The 22,762-nt window shown below is 39.6% G+C and overlaps 1 protein-coding gene and 1 non-coding gene across 6 annotated transcripts in view; one reads left to right on the forward strand and one right to left on the reverse strand.

Annotated features, from left to right (window-relative positions):
- The window catches only part of YES1 (YES proto-oncogene 1, Src family tyrosine kinase), a 76,058-nt gene extending 53,522 nt beyond the window's left edge, over window positions 1–22,536 (reverse strand). Inside the window, exons 1-2 of one of the 5 annotated variants that reach the window (XM_054510352.2) lie at window positions 22,046–22,287; window positions 5,706–5,859 (exon numbers count right to left, since the gene is read on the reverse strand). The gene's annotated coding sequence lies outside the window, so the exon portion shown is untranslated. Of the gene's footprint in view, window positions 1–5,705; window positions 5,860–9,622; window positions 9,773–22,045; window positions 22,288–22,363 lie in introns of those variants that run through there. The other 4 variants (XM_054510351.2, XM_054510353.2, XM_045886969.3 and 1 more) reach the window with 4 other exon arrangements.
- LOC123853317 (U6 spliceosomal RNA) lies at window positions 7,954–8,057 on the forward strand. Its single transcript, XR_006793096.1, has one exon. It is a non-coding gene; the product is annotated as a U6 spliceosomal RNA (small nuclear RNA).
- Window positions 22,537–22,762: the final 226 nt, after the last annotated feature.

A 22,762-nucleotide genomic window follows, 5' to 3' on the forward strand; every position in this document is an offset into this window, starting at 1 on the left:
CAAATGAGGCAATAAGACTTCAGAGCTCCAGTGGTTTACCCGTGTCAAAATGAACACATTTAAAGCCTCAAGTTGTACAAATGTGTCCCTACAATAGCCTCAGGTATTTAGTAAAAATGAAGATTCCTAGCTCTCAGTCCAGGTTTACTGAATTATTATTTCTAGAGGTAGAATTTAGGAGCCTACATTTCAACAGACATCCCAGGTGATGAGTAGCAACAGTGAAGTTTGAAAGCCACTAAGTATATGATGGACCCCTATTCCTTTTTTTTTAAGATTTTATTTGAGAGAGAGATAGCGAGAGACAGCACAAGCAGAGGGAGAGAGAGAAGCAGACTCCTCACCGAGCAGGGAGTCAACATGGTGGGGCTCGAACCTAGGACCCCAGGATCACGACCCGAGCTGAAGACAGACGCTTAACCAACTGAGCCACCCAGGCGCCCCGTGACTGACCGCTATTCCTATGGTAGAAGCACATACATTTCTGTGCTAGAAGCACCCTATAACCAGAAAGCATCTATCTTGCCTTTGCCATCTTCTTTGTGTCTTTGTTCATGTTATTTTCTCCCTCTGGAATGTCCATTTTACTTATCCTTCAAAACATACTCAAATCCCACCTCCACCACGCCTTCCCTGAACGTGTGTTTCTCTTCTCTTGATCTGCCACTGAACTTTAAACCTCCAATACAAAATCTCTTCCAAGTCTACAGTAGCAGTATATTTAATAAACAGGAAACTAATAAACAGAGTTTCCTTTTTATCTCCTAAAAAGCTTAATTAAGTAACATGGTGCCTTGCCTGAAGTAGACATATTTTTTTTTTCTTTTAAAGTTTGTTGAAATGAATTACCGGTCCTTTCCCAATCAACGTTTATGACTGGACCCAAAAGATAAATATTAGTCAACAAATTAATGTCTGAATCTGGCTTCTTTAACTGAAGGGAGTGTAGATAAAAAAACACTGCACATAAGGTAAAAAAAATAAATTCAACCCATAGTAAACATATATCATATTAATTTACTAGTTACCTAGATACCCTTTAAGCTGTAAAGACTTGATAATGCTATGACTTCAAAAACTGCTCTAGCTTCAAAATGTCAGTATAAACTGGGTGAGAAGACAAGCAGTTACATCAGAAAGGCAAAATGCATGGTGACCATTTCCAGACATCATCTTAGCAATTCAGGGAGGCAACAGCAATTGATAATATTAGTTTCCTGCACTGTTCATTATTTAGCAACAGCTACTCTTTCCATATAGAAATATTATAGATACTTGAATAAACTGAATTTTATGGGGAAAAAAGTATTTGGACATATCAAATTTTTATATAATTGAGCTCCATGGACCATATCTGTATCATAAAATCAAACATATCGCATGACATATGTTCTGAAGAACTTCATTCCATCTACAATTTAAATCTCCAAAGAATATGAAGTTGCCTGATTTTACTTTTTGAAGTAAAAAATTAATGTGGAAATAGTATGAATGGTTTTGTTCTAGTCTGATGAAGGTGGTGTATTAAAAGGAGACCAAGTTTTTAATTAAAGAAAAGTTGATGTTTTCTTTCCTTCTACCTTCATATTTTATGATGAGCCTTTTCCCCTGAGCTAAGAATGATCACTTATTCTCAGTCCCAAGTTCCTTAGCATGACTTAAGAATTAAAGCCAGAACACTGGTACAATATTTCTGAACTATTCCTTACCTCTGTGCTCTACTATTTCAATCCTGGTATCATTTTTTAAAAACATATGTATGGTAACTATGTGTATATAAAATATTCTCTAAAATCTTCTTTAAAAAAAAGAACACGTTTGATTTTTAAGGTTTCTCATATACAGGAGTGGAAGTTTCCAACTATGGAAAACTATGAGAATTCAACAAGAATTTTTTTTACTCCCCAATACTATCTTGTGCTATTATCAGAATCTTAACAGCAGTATTAGCAGTATTTGCTTGCTCAGGTCAAGTATGTAAAAAAGTTTGAACTGAATTACATCAACATTTGTCATATTATTATGTTCTACATTTTATATTTCTGGTTTGGGGAACAGATATTTAAAATTCCATATACATTAATACCTTTCTTCTGACTGGAAACAATTTTCTGATGTTTTTATCATTTAGTGAGTATTGACAACAGAATATATGCTATAAAATCTGAGGAAATGGCAACACAAGAATGTTCTGTTTAGGGCACCTAACTGGCTCAGTCGGCAGAGCATGTGACTCCATCTCTCAGGGTCATGAGTTCCAGCCATACACTGGGTGTAAAGGTTACTTTAAAAGAAAAAAAAAGTTTTCAAGTTTTCCTAAATAAGATGAATAAAGTTTTTCATGATCCAATACTCTTATGTCAAAGAGGAAACAGACTAAGTTATAAAATAAAAAGAGTAACTTTCTACCACATTAGTGAGCTTCAGCAAAGGCTATATTCAGAGCATAGCCTTTACACTTATTACCAAAAAGGAAATAAACAAGGAAAAAACAAAAAACAAAAATCCCAAAAGAGGATTATTTGTAAATCATACTGAGATTTCTTTTTCTGTTGTTTCTAATTAACTTTTCTTTTAATTTTCTGTTCTTTCACTATTATAATAAAAACATTCCAATATGATTTATAAATAAAAATCAGTGAAATAAATTGCTAGATTTAATCTTAATCAAAAAACAAAATAAAAAAAAGAGTATTAGGTGCAAGAAAAGTGCTAGAGCCATCGAGGATTTGAAATGATTATAAAAGGGAACTCTAACACCTTGCTCATAAAATTTTAACTAGATGAGGGACACCTGGGTGGCTCAGTCGGTTAAGCATCTGCTTTCGGCTCAGGTCATGATCCCAGGGTCCCACGTCAGGCTTGTTGGTCAGTGGGGAGCCTGCTTCTCCCTCTGCCAGCCACTCCCCCTGCTTGTGCATGTGCGCGCACTCTCTCTCTCTGACAAATAAATAAAATCTTAAAAAAATTTAAAAAAAAATTTTTTTAATTAGATGAAAAGGATGACTATCTAGGCAAATAGAAATTAATAAAAGTAGTTCACTTAAAGACAGGAGACCTAAAGAAATCAATAAGCATAAAAATACTTCAAACCTTTCCCAAAATTCCATCAAAAAAAGCATGTATTTCATGGATAAATTAAATTTTCTGACACTTACATGAATAAACTAGTTTTATGCTCTTTAATCTCTTCCAAAGCATTCAGGAAAAAGCTTCCTTATTTTTTTTGCTGATAGCCCAATCCCAACAGAGCCAAAAAGTCAGGGGAACAAGGGCAAGATCTAGTGAAAAGGCTCTGAGTGAGGTAAATCTCTCTCTTCCCACCCTCAAGAATCTTCTCTTGAATTGCTAGAAAATATAAAGCATTACTTAGTCACTAGCTAATCAGTTTTCCTGGATAAGTAACTGCACTGAAAATCCCCTAATATTCTATAACCACCAACGACCAGCAGCAGTGTTCTCTCCTCTCCCACCATATTTGACCACTGAATATAATTTTTTGTTTTTCAGATCTAGACAGTCCTGAAAATGCAGTGCAAATATAAAATAATACATGTTTTTCTACTTCCTAATTTTAAAACATGTCTAATTTGTCCTTCAATTTTTCTAACCTTTTGATATAAAGATTTAACCTAAGAGAGAAGTCCAGGCCATTTGTCTTTTAGAGATTTCAATTTTCTTGGTTATAGTATTGTTTCAACAGACATTCTGGGTTATCAAAATACCTGCTTCCCAACGATTCATAAAACAGAGTAATAGGTGCCAGAAAAATGCTAGAGCCAAGGAGCTCTGGCACAGAACTCCTAAAACCCCTTGGAATTTCCTAAGTGGTAAGAGCAATAAGGTGAAAGGAATACCTTTTGTTATTCATACTAAGTCTCTTTCAACCACACCTGAGTTTATGTTAATGTGGTGATTTTGGGAAAGCCCAAAGTATAGAGAGCTGGTCACCAGAGGACCAACCATGTGTGATTAGTTGGTTGGGACTTTCCGCCCCACCACACACTCCCACCTCAGGGAAGGGAAAAGAAGCTGAGGTTAAGCTAATAACCAACAGTCAATGATTTAACCAGTTATTTCTATGTAAAGAACCCTCCATAAAAATCCTAACTGAAAGGGTTCAGAGACCTTCCAGATTGGTGAACCCAGGGAGGTGCTAGGAGGGTGGCTTACCTGGAAGTTCATGCCCTTTCCCACATATTCTGCCTTATGCATCTCTTCCACCTGGTGGTTCCTGAGTTGTACTCTTTTATAATAAACCATTAATCTAGTAAGTGAACTGTCTTCCTGAGTTCTGTTAGCCATTCTGGCAGATTATCAAACCTGAGGAGGGAGTTGCATGAACTCCCAATTTATAACCTTGTTGGACATAAGCTGTGGGTAACCCAAGAATCCACTATTTACAACTGGCACCTGAGGTTGGGGGTGGGGGAGCAGTCTTGAAAAACTGAGCCCTTAATCTGTGAGATCTAACGCTAACTCAGGTAAATAGTGTCAGAATTGAACTGAAGAACACCCAGCTGGTGTTGGAAAACTAGCTGGTATGGGAAAAACCCCATATGCCTGTTGACCAGAATATTCTGTGGGTACTGTACAAAGGAAACAGAGTTTTCCTTTAGCTTGTGTTTTTTTTTTCCTTTCACTACTATACTCGACAGTGCTCATAACCACTGTTGTATGCTTCTCTACTAAAAAAATATGTAATTTATTCTCAGAATCTAAGGACAGTTTTGTATTAGGATATCTATTCATAGTATTAATTCATCATATTAAAAAATAAGAAAAGCCATTTAAAAAAAAAAACCCAAGAAAAAAAATTAAGTCAGTATCCACCCCTACTTGATAAAATAATTCACGACACAGAAATAGAAATCCTTCTATTATGGGGCATCTGGGTGGCTCAGTCGTTAAGCGTCTGCCTTCGGCTCAGGTCATAATCCTGGGGTCCTGGGATTGAGCCCCGCATCGGCTCCCTGCTCAGCGGGAAGCCTGCTTCTCCCTCTCCCACTCCCCCTGCTTGTGTTCCCTCTCTCGCTGTGTCTCTCTCTCTCAAATAAATAAATAAATAATTTAAAAAAAAACACCAAATAAATCAAATCTTAAAAAAAAAAATCCTTCTACTCTATATCTAGAGCTAAAGCTCAAATAAAGTCTGGCATCATGGCTTAATGGCAAACCCTAGAAACAGTCTTACTAAATTTCTAACAACATTTTGACCTGTTCTGAAAGTACTAACCGATGTAATTAGACAAGAGAACCAAATAAGATGGATAAATATTAGAAATGAGTTGGGGTTAGAATAATTATTTATGCATAATGATTATTTATACAGAAAAAGCTAAGAGAATTAAATGAAAAACCATCAGAAACAAGAGATTTCTATAGAACAATTACAAAATATATAAATAGCTTTTTTATATACCAAAAATAGCCAGTTATAAAAATATACTTTAAAAACAAAGCATTCAAAATCACACATACCTGGCTAAAAGGAATCAATGCTCCTTGGATAAGGAGCAAGGTAAGTACAAGATGAGCCCAGTACATCTCACACCAAAAATAATAATAATAATAATAATAAAGTAGTACTCAGAAAATGATGGGACTATATCAAATATATCAAAAGTACATAGGAGGCATCTTGAAGATCTTGCTGGCCAAAAACAGAACAAATTTGAGCATCAAAATGAATAAAGATGGGGTACCTGGGTGGCTCAGTTGTTTAAGGTTCTGATTTCGGCTCAGGTCATGACCTCAGGGTCCTGGGATGGAGTCCTACACCAGGCTCCCCTGATCAGCAGAGAGTCTGCTTCTCCCTCTCCCCGGGCTCGTGCGTGCTCTCTCTCAAACAAACAAAATCTTTTTTGAAAATGAATAAGGATATTAATGGATTATAACTTGACTAAAAAAAAAAGTCTATAAATCATTCTAATAAACAAGGAATATAGAAAGGTTTTCTCTTACAGAATCTCAACTAATAAATATAGAAGGAATTATAGAACTAGAAAAGTATTATTTTGCAACCAATGTTACAATAATCAATTCAGGCAAGACTCACTGATAAATGAGCTAAAAGTACTTCCCCACATACCACTTATTAATTTAAAAGAGAAAAATGCTAACTCTACAGTGAAGAAGCCTGACAGGTATCACCTTACCTGAGTTAATATTGCCAATAATGGGGCACACTAACATAGAGTGCCTCTTCATGGCCTATACTAGGAAGGACACAATACCCCTTATATAGCATTGCTGTCCTAAATTCATAATCTTAATCTAATCATGAAAAACACCAGACAAATCCTAAGGTACACTGTACAAAACATGTAGTCTGACTTCTCAAAAATACCAACATCTGAAAGATAGGGCTAAAGAACTGTTCAAACTAAAAGAGACCAAAAAGATAGGATAACTAATCGCAATAGATTCGATTCTGGATTTTTGTCATAAGGAATTACGAAGACAACTGGGAAAGTGCCGATTATGGACTGCTGCATTAGTTTCTTAGGGCTGCTATAAAAAAAAAAAAAAAAGGCTTAGAACAACAGAAATTTATGCTCTCAGACTAGAATTTTGAAATCAAGGGTGTTAGCAGGGCCATGTTCCCTTTGAAACTCTGGACAGAATCCTTCCTTGCCTCCTCCTAGCTTCTGATTGTTGTTGGCAATTCTTGAGGTTCCTTGGCTTGGGCTGGATCACTCCAATCTCTGCCTCTGTTGTCACATGGTATTCTCCTCTTCTTATAAGGACACTGGTCATACTGGATTAGGGCCCACCCTAATGTGGTATGAATTCATCTTAACTTGATTACATCTACAACTACCCCATTTCCAAATAAGGTCACATTCACAGGTACTGGGGGGACTTAAAACTATCTTTCAGGAAAATACAATTCAACCTACCAACTGTATATTGGATAACTGTATAATAGCGTCATTAAAATTTCTAAATCTAGGGCGCCTGGGTGGCTCAGTTGGTTAAGCAACTGCCTTCGGCTCAGGTCATGATCCTGGAGTCCCGGGATGGAGTCCTGCATCGGGCTCCCTGCTCGGCGGGGAGTCTGCTTCTCCCTCTCCCCGTTTGTGTTCCCTCTCTCGCTGTGTCTTTCTCTGTCAAATAAATAAATAAAATCTTTAAAAAAAAAAAATTTCTAAATCTAATAATCATACTGTGGTTGTCTAAGAAAATGTCCCTGTTTTTAGGAAATACAGGCTGAAGTACATAAGGGTAATAAGACATGATGTTTGCAACTAATTTTCAAATGGTGGGGGGGTGGAAAGAATGGGAATATCCATACACATATACACAATGAGGGAATAATAAAATCAAATGTAGCAAAATGTTAACAACTGGTAAATCTGGGTGAGGGAGATCCAGAAGTTCTTTGTACTATTCTTGTAACTCTTCTGTAACTTTGAAATTATTTCCAAGTAACAAGGTTTTTTCAAACCACACGTGAAATAATACCTACAAATAAGTTTAAGGAAAATGTTTGGAGTCTATATTACAAAAATAAAACTGTGTAATTTTATAAAGAACCTCAATAAATGGAATCCTATAACTTTTTAGATGGTAAGAGCCATTATTAAAAGATGCCCATTCTTCCTAAACAAACCTACATAATCAACATTATCTAAATCAAAATCACAATGAAGCTCATATGGATAAGTGAACGCATAATAATAGCCGGGAAATTTTTGAAAAAGAAAAATGAGATTTGTCCTACTAGTAATCACAACTTCATAGTTCAGAGAATGGGCTCTGAAGTTAAGAGTTGGTTGTAGTCCTAGCTTGTACATGAATAAATGTAACATCTTGGGGTGCATGGGTGGCTCAGTCATTAAGCGATGGCCTCCTGATCTCAGCTCAGGTCTTGAGCTCAGGGTCGTGAGTTCAAGCCCCATGATGGGCTCCACACTGGGTGTGGAATGTACTTAAAAGAATACTAACTCAGTGCTCACTTTGGCGGCACATATACTAAAACTGGAAAGATACAAAGATTAGCACAGCTTGTAGACAAGGATGAAACACAAATTTGTGCAGCATTTCCGTATTTTCTTATAAAGAAAGAATCCTTTCATGAAATAAAATGGCTAAATGTCAGAATATTTTCAAAAGAAAAATACTTAACTCATAGAGTTTTGTGAGAAATGAATTAGTTAAAATATATTAAAGTATTTTTTACCATGACTGGCACACAGGCAGTACTCAACATTAACTGCTCTTCTTGCTGTTATCATGGTCCTAATCATCAGGCTACGTGGTATTGGCACAGGAATAAACAATATCTGGACAAGAACGAAAGCCCAGAAACAGGCTTGAGAGTAAACAAACCTCATTTAAGGTATCGTTTAATCAAAATTTTTTTTTTGGAAACGTCTACCTGTCTCCATTGATTTCTCTATTACCGAGGCCCCGGGAATATGAGAAATGTCTTTCAGTTACCTTCAGAAAGAATCATTCTGGACCTAGAAGCTTGAAATCAACTGAAGCCAGATGCCCTCTTAACTATTATCTACTTTCTTACTCTCTTTTCTAGCTTTTCTAACTTCAAGAGCATGTTACAGAAGTCAGGAGATGAAAAGAAAACATGCTAGGCATTTCCCATTATCTATTATGTCACCTTCCCTAAGTTGTGGATCTGTGGCTTCCTTCTTACTTCCAGCTTTGAATTTATCTCTAAGAATCATCTACATTGTCATTAGTTTTTATTCTTTTAGGCATCAATCATTCTAAAAGTCCTATTCATCTTGACAATATCCTAAGAGGTTCTTGACCCTCTCTTCTACTTGACCTTTACTATGAGTTCCTCCTTCTAAGTTCTATTCATTAAAAAAAACCAAAAAACAAAAACTAAGCCCCAGCAGGAGTGGCTAAGGGGGTGAGAAGTAATGAGGTGAGAAGGAGGGAGTGGCCTAGGGCTTTAGCTCCATCAAAATTCCCACCTGCTACTATCCCCACCAAATTCTTTCCTGCGGCTAATTACTATCTTTTCTCAATCACTAAAAGGAATACATAAATGCAGATACAATCCACAATTCTCCTCTGACCCCCTCCCCCATCAGAGTGCTTCCCAAGCTCTTTGTATAAAAAAGTTTGGGGCATTTTTAGACTTCTCATTCCTTTAGGTGGAATACTGCACATCAGAATCTGAAATCAAAGACTTTTGCTGGTTTTCAAATATGTTTCCTAAAGTCTAGGGCACACATCATCTTCCTGTCCAAAATTACTTTTCCTGTTACTTTTAATATAAACCCAGGACAACATGGTCCCTATCTCCAAAAGTTCTTTCTATAATTTGTGTATCACTTTTTTCTACCGGTCCTAATTAAGTTCAAAACAGCAAATATCTTTATAGCTTCCTTTACCACCTAAAACATGAAATTATATTTTTCCAGATGCTCTGCTTCTAAAAAGCAAACTTCCAGAAGGTGCTGGGATGTCTGACTTTTTCCATCATAATTAGTTTGCTTCTGTACTAATATGTTGTCTTAAATTAAGAAGATACCATCTGGGGGCACCTAGCTGGCTGGCTCTGTCAGTAGAGCATGCAACTCTTGATCTTGGGGTCATGAGGGCATTCAGTGTAGAGCTTACTTTAAAAACAAAAAAAAGAGGGCACCTGGGTGGCTCAGTCGTTAAGTGTCTGCCTTCGGCTCAGGTCATGATCCCAGGGTCCTGGGATTGAGTCCCACATCGGGCTCCCTGTTTGGTGGGAGGCCTGCTTCTCCCTCTCCCACTCGCCCTGCTTGTGTTCCTGCTCTCGCTGTCTCTGTCAAATAAATAAATAAAATCTTTAAAAATAAAAAAAAATAAATAAAAACAAAAAAAAGATATCATCTTTATCCACAACTTTCAAATATTCTAACCATGTTTCTACAACTAAATAGTATATTTCCATAGAGATGTCTAACTTTAACAGGTTACTTTCTCTCCACTTCTGGGGCAAAGGCAACTACTCTTCCACCAAAAATTCATTCTCCCCTTCTAAGGCTGTCACTGTAAGGTAGTCCTACCACAGACTATTTTTCTTAGTCTACTTGCAACCAGATATATGCCTATAACTCATTTACATCAACATAATGTAAGAGGAACTGATGTGTGTCAGAGTTTTTAAGAAACACAGCTGCTAGAGATAGAAAGAGTAAGATATAAAGAAAAGAAATCCCCTTACTGCACATACTTTTTTTTTTACTGGTCTTTAACACAAGTCACTGCTAAATCAAACCTCAATTTCTCCATCAGACTCAAGTACAGTGTTTATTTGAATTCACCCTGAGCGGGGCACCTGGGTGGCTCAGTAGGTTAAGCGACTGCCTTCGGCTCAGGTCACGATCTCAGGGTCCTGGGATCGAGGCCCTCATCGGGTTCCTTGCTCAGCGGGGAGTTTGCTTTTCCTTCCCCCTCTACAGTTTCCCCCACTTGTCTCTCTAGCCCCTTCTCTCCGTGTCAAATAAATAAAATCTTACCAAAAAAAAATTCACCCTGAGCACTGATGCCACTAGTTTAGCCCTAGGCCTGCCACTCCAAAGAGCCTGCAGTATAAAGCAGCTGTGTTTACAGCATGAGCTTCCAATGAGGAGCCAGCTATTTGTTGACATTTCTTTCTCCCATGCCCATGAGACGCAAACACTGCCAGCGGACTGTTACACTGTCATACATTTTTGAGCATTTAATAAGTGCCAACATTGTGCTATGGTTCCAGATGCTTGAGATAACTTCTGTAACCAAAATGAAGATCCCTCCCTACCTCCATGGAGCTTACATTCTAGCAGCAGCCACTCCCATCATTTAGACTTGGTGCAACAGTTTAAAACCTATCTGCCAACACTTACGTAGACTTAATAAACATGGGCAATGATGGAACTGTTGGAGTGATGTATGAAGGAGCTATATTCTATGTGGGATAATAATGCTACGATAATCAACCTAGCATTCTCATTAGAAAACAATGCTCCAGCTTATTAAAGAGGACAAAGGGTACATTCTTAGATACAACTGAAGAAATAAAAGGAAACCAAAGAAGAAAAGGCTTCTAAGGTGGCTAAGGAAATCTTTGTCAATAGAATTTGACACAGTGGTAAATGAGTAATAAACAAAATTTCCATTTGGAGCTTTAGATGAGATTTCCATCCAGAGATTAAGGAATTCATATAACAATAAGATTCACAGGACTAGCCAGCATGGAAGAATCCTACTGTATCCTCCAGAAAGAAGGAAAGCTTTGAATGGCTGATGAGTCTGTACCAAGGTGTAGGAAACTGCCATCTATCTGACAGGGCAAATTAAAAAGTATGCTCTCTTTCTGCAGCATATCCAAAATGCGATGTAGGACCATTCAGAAAATGCAGACCTTCCATCTATTTCTACCAACTCATCTAGGAAAAAATGATTTAATTAGTAGAAATAAAGGCAATGTTGCACAATAGAAGTTTGAGCCAGCTTTTGACTCAGAAGACTCATATTTGAGCATAAACTCAATTCAGGGGAGGAGGAGTGACAGGGAAAGAGAGAGAGGAGCTGACTATATACACATAAACTCCATACACACTCTACAAACCCAAACTTACAAACGGACAGCATTTGCTATAGTTTAGTGTAATACCCATCTTTTGCCTGCTTTGTTCTTTTGATGAATTAAATTTAGATTTAAAAAAAAAGAAGCTTGATTAGAGAAACATCCAAACGCTGTCTCTTTGTTAATCTGGGCTGAACATCTTGTTATAAAAAGATAAAGAGCGCTCTAGAATTAGTATATCAATTTTCCATTACAAAGCCAAACCTACAAAAGGAAAGCATTTGCTAGAATTTAGTGTAATAACCCATCTTTTTCAGTTCATATAATATCTGACCTTGATTCCCATTATGAAATAAGTATGGCAAAGCTACATCAATTAAAAAGAGAAGTGTAAGTGGGTTGAGAATTCTCAGCCCCAATAAAAATATACAGTTTAAGGAAGAAGGAAAAAGATAAATCCTCCTTTTTATCACTGCTCTTTATCCCTAAGGAAGTTGCTTATAGGGAACAGGCTTATTGTCAGATAAATTCAGTTCTACTAGTCATCACTAATCATGTGACCTTAGCAAATTACATATACTTTCTGATCCTCAGTTTCTTCACATGTAATAAATGCCTATTTCATCCACAATTTTATTTTGGAAAAGATTTCAAATATTTAACTGCAATAATGCATATGAACTACACATGTAGCACAGCACCTGCCATAAAACAGGTTTTCTTCCTTCATAACCAATTTCCTATGACAAGTAAATGGGTGGGAAACAGAAAAAAAAGGCACAAAGAAGGAAATTATAAACTTCCACATTACATTCATTCCTCATTTTCCCAAGCACTTTTCTACTTTCCTCATTTTTGTTTCTCATTTCCAATCTTTTGAAGCTTTCCCATTCCTCACACTGTCCTATAGGGATAGAGTAGGAAGTAGGCTTAAGAGTGCCTGGAACAAGCACGTGGGAGAAACTAGGGACCCTCCTGTACTTAAATTCAGCTTAACAGCAAGGCATCACTGGGAGGGTTCCTGGCATCCTAATATGAAACTCATAGCAGAGTGATTTTTAAATGGTGAAGAGCTGGGAAGGTGAGGAGACAGTGTAACTGGCAAGGCAATGGAGTCATCCCCTATATAATCAGAGCATTTAGTGGACCAAATATTTCATATGTTCAAAGAGCTCAGATTTAAAAAAACAAAAACCTGAAAATCAAACTGAAACACTATTATAACTGTTAAATTTTTATAAACTCTAATAGTCTGCCTAGAAATCTAACCAAAAAGGCTAACCTTCCAGGAAAGACTTTTTCTGGGAAAAGATTTTGATTTTCAAAGACCCAACTGACAAACTTTGGGAACACAAACTACTTATAATTTTAGTGGCTTTCTTCTTTTTTTTTTTTTTTACAAGATCTTTTTTGCAAACCTTAAAAAGCTAACCATTTTCTAATGTCTATGCTTATTTTGTTCTAACTAGTAACTAAATGTGTTAAAGAAAAAAATCCAGAACAATTATTCTGTTTTTACCAATTAAAAAAATTAAATGTTTTAATGTTAGTGGCTATTTTCCTGATATAATGTGGCAAAGCTATCATCCAGTCATGATTATCTGTTAACTGACATCACATCTATTTGCTTCGATGAATAAAGCCCTTATCTTTTTAATTTTACTGCTAAATAAATCTGAAATGTTTATTTGACACAGAGAGAGAGAGTGAGAGAGAGAGCACACGCAGGGGGAGCGGCAGGCAGAGGGAGAGGGAGAAGCAGGTTTCCTGCTGAGCAAGGAGCCCAACGCAGGGCTTGATCCCAGAACCCTGGGATCATGACCTGAGCTGATGGCAGATGGTTGACCAATTGAGCCACCCCGGTCACCCCTGAAATGGTTTTTAAAGGCCTTATTTTCAAATGTGCCTTTTTTTTTTTTTAAAGATTTTATTTATTTACTTGAGAGAGAGAATGAGAGAGAGAGAGAGCACATGAGAGTGGGGAGGGTCAGAGGGAGAAGCAAACTCCCTGCTGGGCAGGGAGTCCAATGCGGGACTCAATCCCGGGACTCCAGGATCATGACCTGAGCCGAAGGCAGTCGCTTAACCAACTGAGCCACCCAGGCGCCCCCAAATGTGCCTTCTTATAGTAAAACTTCTATATAAGTGTTACGGAACCTGCATATGTGTCACACATATCTGTAATGAACTGTCTAGAAAATCAAGTCTTCCTACCTAGAGAATTCAATCAGTTTGCTTGAAGCTACAAGTATCTAGTGCAAAGGGATTCATTAAAGTTTCAGAGGTATCACACAGTAATACCATCAAAAACCAGAGAAGTGTTGTACTAGATTATCACATTAAAAAGATCTACCAATCTAGGGGCGCCTGGGTGGCTCAGTTGGTTAAGTGACTGCTTTCAGCTCAGGTCATGATCCTGGAGTCCCGGGATCGAGTCCCGCATCGGGTTCCCTGCTCGGCGGGGAGTCTGCTTCTCCCTCTCCCGCTCCCCCCTCTTGTGCTCTTTCTCTCTCTCACTCTCTCTCTCAAATAAAATATTTAAATAAATAAATAAATAAAAAGATCTACCAATCTACAAAATTTGTAACAATCTCCTAATCATAGCCAGTCCCACCCAACTGTGAATTCCTAGAAGGCAGCAGTCATGCTACATTTTTCTAACATAAAAACTAGCACAGTATTTGTTACGCCATGGGTTTAATAAATATCCACTTAATGAAATAATACTACGTTTGCTGGAGCAAAGTCCAGTGCCCAGTCTATGGGTCAGGTTGTTACTACAACCTTTACTTACCTGTTATTTATTTCAAATTCTAGATTCTGAAACGTTTCCTTAAAATGTTATCAATATAAAAACTTCAACTGTAACAGAACCACACATTTATATAAGGCTGAAAGGATATCAAAAACCATCTGGCCCAACTACCTCCTGTTTCAAATGATGAAACTGAGGCATAGGGCATTTACTGAACTGACCAAGGCCACATAGCTCTTCATTGTCCAAAGTGGCATTAAAATCCAGATGACCTTCTACCTTTTAGTCCTTTCCTTATTATAGCATGTTGCCTTCTCTGCTCCTTTTCAAAGTCCTGACAGCTATTATTCTAAAAATGTTCTTATCTGTAAAATAGTAATTGGGGGCGCCTGGGTGGCTCAGTTTCTAAGTGTCTGCCTTCGGCTCAGGTCATGATCCCACGGTCCTGGGATCGAGCCCCACATCGGGCTCCCTGCTCGACAGGAAGCCTGCTTCTCCCTCTCCTGCTCCCCCTGCTTGTGCTCCTGGCTCTTGCTATATCTCTGTCAAATAAATAAATAAAATCTTTAAAATAAATAAATAAATAAAAATAAAATATTAATTGCATGAGAACAAATGTAAGAAATAAACTTGCCAAAGAACAATTATAAGCATTAAATTATGCAGCAAAAGCCACCAACTTTCTCCACTCCATTCCCATTTCTACTTAATGCTAACAAACCGTAAGTTACATTAAAAAATTAGATGGGCGCCTGGGTGGCTCAGTTGGTTAAGCGACTGCCTTCGGCTCAGGTCATGATCCTGGAGTCCCGGGATCGAGTCCCACATCGGGCTCCCTGCTCGGCCGATCGGGGAGCATCGGGCAACATGCTTCTCCCTCTGACCCTCCCCCCTGTCATGTGCTCTCTCTCATTCTCTCTCTCACAAATAAATAAATAAAATCTTAAAAATAAATAAATAAATAAAAATAAAAAAATAAAAAATTAGAGAAGTAACTAGCCTCCATAATTAAAGAAAATCTATAGTTTACATACTGCTAGGAACATAGGCTGAAACCAACCTTTTAGTTTCAGTGGTCAGCCCTTTCCTCCCAGTACTTCCTGTCTTCACCCACACCCCCAGTAACAGCAGACATATCCTATAAAATACATTCTTTTACATGCATTACATCAAGAAAATCAGGACTTTTTTCTTTTTGTCCTTGGAAGATATGAACGTAAGCCATGATTATAATATTGATTGTCACTAGTAACATGATAGGATGACAAACGTATTTTAGAAAAATCTAGGTTTCTTTCTTTCCTTTTTTTTTTTTTTGTGGATAGCTTGGGCTTTCTATATTCATTAAAACAGTAAAAAACAGGGGCGCCTGGGTGGCTCAGTCGTTAAGCTTCTGCCTTCAGCTCAGGTCATGATCCTGGGATCCTGGGATGGCTCCCTGCTCAGCGGGAAGCCTGCTTCTCCCTCTCCCACTCCCCCTGCTTGTGTTCTCTCTCTTGCTGTGTCTCTGTCAAATAAATAAATAAAATCTTAAAAAAAAAAAACAGTAAAAAACATTTCTTTAAAATAAATTGTATTAAAGACTAATTTAACTTCACTACAAAGAGTTCCCAGTTTATTAGAAATATCAAAATGAACTTTAAATTCACATTTGCAAGTGTTTACAAACTTTTTTTTTTTTTTAAGATTTTATTTATTTATTTGACAGAGAGAGAATGAGAGAGAGAACACATGAGAGGGGATAGGGTCAGAGGACAAAGAAGACTCCCCGCAGAGCAGGGAGTCCGACGCGGGACTCGATCCGGGGACTCCGGGATCATGACCTGAGCCGAAGGCAGTCGCTTAACCAACTGAGCCACCCAGCCGCCCCTGTTTACAAACTGTTTTATAAAATCATTTTCTAGAACAAAACTTTGAGGATAAAAATCTAAAGAATTTGTTTTAACATTAGCTTATGGAAAAGCACTAAGTTTTATAAAATTTTAGAGGTAGATCTTTAAAATATGTGTAGCAAAAGTCTGTATATTATAGTCATAAAATACACAGAACCACATCTCTGTATACAACTCAAAATTTATTAAGCATTTATTCTACTGGAGACTGTTCTCAAAGATTCATATAAAACAGTTCCTTGCCACATGTATCACAGTAATGGAAAGAAATAATTACAATGTAAGGAGAATGTGCTTTCATATCAGAGTAGTTTTGTGGGAGCACAAAAATGGGAGCCAATATACCAGTGTTTTGCTAAGTACGTGCCACAACAACAATGTGCACTTGTTAACATTCAGGAGTACACGGTCTTCCGTACCTCTTTCCTTCCTTCTGGTTATACAAGTTGGAGCACTGATTCTCCCAATGCTCCCTATTACCCATCCCAAATTAGCCAACCCCAAACTAAGTTTCAAAGCCAGAATTAGCAAAAGGAATGGTCTCTGTAGATTTTCTGACAGTCATGGTAAAAAAGAGGAAAAGATGCTGCTCTTTGCTTAGCATGTTTATAAAATGAGTAACATTTCAGAAGCAGCAAAATTTGCCTGTGGCATCTTCCAGTCTGGGGCTCACCATATATAGCTGATAATGTATCTGCGTTTGTTGATGTACATCTTCTCATACCCAGGAATAAAGAACAAAAGAAAAGAATCTAGAATAATACTTGCAATATTCAGGCAGACACAGGGGATATACCATGTGCAAGTAGTTCTAGGAATAATCCCTCTTGACGGTCTTCCACTTCCTCGGAAAAAGTAGGATGTCCAAAGAACCTGCATATAAGCTCTCCTGCCATTCCACAAACAGTAACAGCAGCAGCACTTCTAAGTGGCACAGCTTGCAGCAGCATGGAGTATATGGTATAAACTTCAGGGACCCTGCAGTCGCAATATAGACACTCAAGCAAGAGAAACTGAAGGGCGCTGCTATCCTGGGCACTGAGGCTTGTAATTCAGTCCATCGGTATTCTCCTGTACTTTGAAATTACAGGATTCTCTCTCTTTCCTGGAGTGAGCTTCCAGATTTTAAAGAGTAACATCAGGTAAACTCAATCCAGACCGGGATATGTTGCCATCAAGTCTGCCAGTTCCAAGACAACAGTAGTGCTGCTGCAGCCAACAATTCCTTGGCATAGAGACATGTTAAAATGATACTGGCAGCAGCGCTGGCTCTTCTCTTTCACCCTCTGCTGTTACTATAGCTCCTTTTGCTAAATCTGCCTCTGAGTTTAGACAGGAGCTGGATGGTTCATAATCACCCAGCAGCTGCAGCTGAGCAATACTCAGCCTAATTGTGGCACTGGAGCAGCTGAAAGGAAGAAAAGCGATAATACATACCCTACCATAGCCACACACAAACTGCTGTACACAATACCAATAAGATACCAAGATACTTTAATAGGAACAGAGTATTACCTTTAAAGAAAAGCAGTTGTACTTCTCTGGAAGAATTCTGGATTTGTATTATAGACCCGTTTAAATGTGAACTGAAGGTGACCTAAGCCACGCAGAGCTCTGAACAATGGAAGATCTTAACTAAAACTTCCTGTAAATATTCATATAACAAAGCCAGCGCCGCAAACCTCACCTTTATAACATGACTAAAAGTTCCTGTGATATAAGAATCTGGCACAGACGTGATCTCTTCTTTAACTCTACGTTACGACAATGCAAAGCAACAAAATCAACAACTAAAACAGCAAGCCATTACATAAAGCAAGAAGCATAATACAATGATTCTCAGCATTTTTGAAACTCCAACACCATACTGTCATTTGCTTTCTTGAAACAAAACATACTCTTCTGTTAGGAGCCATATGGCACATCTTCATAAAGCTTAAGTAAACGAAAACTTATTATGCTGAGAATTTCATTATGTCCTTAAGAATATCAAAACTAAGGCCAAAATTACTGATCCAAAGAATTAGTGTTACAGAAAACAGAAAATGGGGGGCGCCTGGGTGGCTCAGTCAGTTAAGCGCCTGCCTTTGGCTTGAGTCATGATCTCAGGGTCCTGGGATGGAGCCCTGCCTCAGACTCCCTGCTCAGTGGGGAGCCTGCTTCTCCCTCTCCCTCTGCCCCTCTCCCAAGCGCGCGCGCGCACGCACGCTCTCACTCAAATAAAATCTTTTAAAAAAAATGGTTAAAAGACTTATTACCTTGATGTAATAGTTTTGTCATTTACATAACTTTGTGAAAAATAAACTGTATTTTATATTTGATGACAGAATAGTATCCATTAGTTTATTCTTTTTTTTTTTTTTTAAGATTTTATTTATTTATTTGAGAGAGAGAATGAGACAGAGAGAGAGAGCATGAGAGGGGGAGGATCAGAGGGAGAAGCAGACTCCCCACCGAGCAGGGAGCCCAATGTGGGACTCGATCCCGGGACTCCAGGATCATGACCTGAGCCGAAGGCAGTCGCTTAACCAACTGAGCCACCCAGGCGCCCCTAGTATCCATTAGTTTAATAAACATTTTGACTACCAACTATTTACCCTTTACAATATATAAGCTAAGAGGATTTAAAGTTAGTAAAATCTGGTGTTCTCCCTCAAAATATTAACATAATTAACACGTTATTTATATGTCAAAGTAGTGACAAACACTAGCTGGAATATGACAATTATGATTTAATAAGTCTAATCCTGTTTGCAAAGGATAGCCCAGGCAGTGTTCTAAAGGCAGTCACTAAATGTTAAGTTCTTTACCCAAGCACCTTATATACTACATTACACACAGGCTTCTTAAAGAAACAAAAAGTTTTATGTGAATTAAAACAGATACAGAAAAGCACACAGAACAAATGCATGGCTTGGTGAATATACTAAGGAACACCCTTGCAACCACCACCAGGTTAAAACTCTAACCACTGTAGAAGCTGGGTCCCAACCACAACTTCCTCCCACCTCCTGTATCTTTACTTTTATAGAAATCACTTCCTTGCAGGTTTTTTTTTAATACAGTTTTATTTCCCAAGTTTGCATTCCCAGACACCAGAGCTTAGGACTTCTTTTAAATTTTTTGATATTAGGCACTTCTTTTATTTTTTTTTATTTGACAGAGAGAGAGAGCGCACACAAGCAGGCAGAGTAGCAGGTAGAGGGAGAAGCAGGCTCCCCACTGAACAAGGAGCCCCGATGCGGGGCTCGATCCCAGGACTCTGAGATTGTGACCCAAGCCGATGGCAGTTGCTTAACCAACTGAGCCACCCAGGCGTCCCTAGGCACTTCTTTTAATTGAAGTATAAATGACATAGAATACACTGCCAGTTTCAACCGTACATCATAGTGACTTGATATTTTTATACATCATGAAACAAACCCCTCCACCATAAGTCTAGTTACCATTTGTCACCCTACAAAGTTATTACAATATTATTTACCATATTCCCTGTGCTGTACCTTACACTCGCGTGACTTATTTTGTAACTGGGTTTGTACGTCTTCTTAATATAATGCTAAAAGGAACTAATAAATGACGCCTACATTGAACACTAGATTGAGAGTTACATATGTTTATAAAAAAATTACTCACGTTAACAAATTACTGCCTAAAAATATGCAAATGTGGACTTTGCACTAATAAATCTTATACCATAGGTTGGTAATATTTCACTTATACTGGATTGTTGCTATTAGCTTAGAACATTTATTCTTTTAACATTTCGTATCAGGAAGGAGATTTATTTGCATGGAAGTTGATTTTTCAGCTTGAGATTTTCCTGAATTTAAAAAATAAAAAAAAAAAAACCTTATTAATATTCTACTTCAGCCATAAGACAAATTCCACCTATCCCAGGAAGACAGGTCAAAGCCATAATTGCACTTTCGGTTGAATAGAAAGGAGTCAATTTTGTGGTTTATGAAGTCAGCAAAAACATACTGCAAAATTAAAAGCTATTATAACATTATGGTGGTTACTGCAGAGTACATATTTTAAGAGCCTTTTTATCTTTTATTCTGGAAACATGGATATGAACTTTTATTTAGATTCAGATCAAAGGCAATTGTTTCGTTTTGTTTTTCAAATTTAGGACCCTATGAATCGTCAACCAGCATTCAAAATCTCCACTGAGGCTTAGGTAATGTTCAAAATTTAAAATAATTAAACTTCCTTTTCTTAAGTGTCAACTATGACAGGGGTCTCACATATCAGTAAAACAAAACATATGTATGGCTTAGTGAAATACAACTTTCTTACAGAATATATGAAAATCATGTATGATGCACACAAGACCCTCTTTCTCCTACAAGACACTCCTTCATAACCTGTCCATTCAAAATGTTTTCTGTCCACTGTATGCCATTGCCCTAGTTAAAATATTAGATTTTATATTAGGTTTTATTAGATATTAAATTTATTTAGATAGTAGATTATTAGATTTACCAGGATACTATGCCTAAAGTGCATAGTTACATGTACACATTTAGTAATATTTTCCTTAGTGTGTAACTTAACTTTAGAAATTTAACAACATGGGGGCGCCTGGGTGGCTCAGTCGTTAAGCGTCTGCCTTCGGCTCGAGTAGTGATCCCGGGGTCCTGGGATCGAGCCCAGCGTCGGGTTCCCTGCTCCGTGAGGAGCCTGCTTCTCCCTCTCCCACTCCCCCCTGCTTGTGTTCCCTCTCTGTGTTTCTCTCTGTCAAATAAATAAATAAAACCTTAAAAAAAAAAAAAAAGAAATTTAACAAGTTGGTTTAAATATACTCAGAATTATCGAGATACTTTCGGCACTGCAATCCTACAGTTACAAGGACACGAATATACTACAATCATATGCATATATGTGAAATCATGTATGTGAAAGCACACCACGAAACACATATACATAATGGCATGAACATAAAGTTGCGATTCCATTAGAGACTTACTTCTTTAATAATTTATAATTGTTAGAACGTGTTATTCCATGACTGTTTAAATTAATTACGCAGAAAATTCAACCAAATCCTAACTATATGTTGCGTCCCACTCACTACAAAACAAAAATTAAAGCGGTCCCTGCATTGGACTTATTTTCCGCTCACCACAAAACAAAAATTGAAGCAATCCCTACATCGGACTTGGTTTTCGACGCGCTTCTTAAAACGACACTGCCCCATGCCCAATAAAGTAAAAGCTGGAAGCAATTATCAATTAGAAAAAAACACTTTAAAACAAAATTTTCTGTAACATGTGGACAGAGAACCGAACCAAATGGGAGGCGGAGTGGCTTAACACTGTAAAAGTAGATGCCGAATGGCATACTTCCCAACCCCCAACCCAAAACAAAGGAAAACTTTAACATGTTGCGGTTTTCAATCAAAGCGAGTAAAGCGAGAGGCTCGCCCACTCGCCCCCACACACACCCACGTCCGCTCTCCCAGCACAGTTGCTACCCGGCGTCAGCTAACACGGAGACCCCCAAGCTCCGGGACAGAAAGGGGCCGCCACTCTCGGCCCTCAGTCTGGCCAAGCGAGCCAAAATTAATCTCGCCCCCAGGCACCGATGGGAGGTAGCGTACCGCTCCAAGGACCTTAAGTCAGACTTGGGCGGGACCGGGAAGGACTGGACGGGGCGGAGACCGCGTCAGGGGGCAAGCAGGTAGCGCCGGGAAGGAGACACGCCCGCCGGGCGAGCCGGGACGGGGGAGGGGAGAAGTTTCTCCCCAACTTCCCGACTCGGAGCCTGCGGGGGCGGGGAGCGCCGGCGCCTCTGGGCGCGGGCGGGCGCCGGGGCCTAGCGCTGCCCGGGCCGGGGTCGGCTGCCTCCGCCCGCGGGGCCCCGCCGGGTCCTTACCTGCCCTCCAGCCGCGCTCTCATGAGTCGCCGCTATCGCGGCTCGGGGTGGCGAGGAGGGGGCGGCGGGCGGAGGCGAGGCCCGCGGGGCCCTCTCCCTCCTCCACCTCCTCGTCCCGAGCGCCCGGCTGCAGCGACGACGGCACAGCCGCCCCGCACTCGTTACTTCAAGAGGAGGGAATTCCCGGGCTCCCCCACCCCTCGGCCTCACTCTCCACCTCCACTCCGCGCGGCGCCCGCCCTCGCTCCCAGCTCCGCCCCTCCTCGGCGGGGGCGGGGCGGGGGCGAGGGCGGGGGCGAGGGTGGGGGCTGCGGCTACCTGCGCGCGCGGCCGGCCTCCTCACCGGAACTCGCGCCGCGCCCGCCCGGGCTCGAGCGCCCCCCGCCTTCCGGTGCCGGCGTGCTTCGCCGGCTGCGGGCCGTCCCGCCGCGGTCCCCGTCGGCTGCTAGTCCGAGTCACTTATCCGGACCCAACATGGCGGCGGGGTCCGGGGCGGATTCCCGAGGCGGCGCAGGCTGAGGGGGCGTGAGGAGGAGGCGCTTCTTGCACGCGGAGAGCGGACCCACAGCGCCCCCTCCCCTTCCGCGGACCCTGCGGCCGCACACCCGCCTGCCCCTGGAGATGGAGTGAGGGGCGCAGCTTCCGCCCCCTCTGCCTTTCTCCGTTCCCTTCGCCCCGTTCTGTAGTGCCGAAGGCTTTGGGGCTTTGTTTTGTGGG

Source organism: Mirounga angustirostris, unplaced genomic scaffold, assembly GCF_029215605.1.
Source record: "Mirounga angustirostris isolate CCGP_5_RB_7025 unplaced genomic scaffold, mMirAng1.0.hap1 SCAF_14, whole genome shotgun sequence".
Lineage (NCBI taxonomy): Eukaryota > Metazoa > Chordata > Mammalia > Carnivora > Phocidae > Mirounga > Mirounga angustirostris.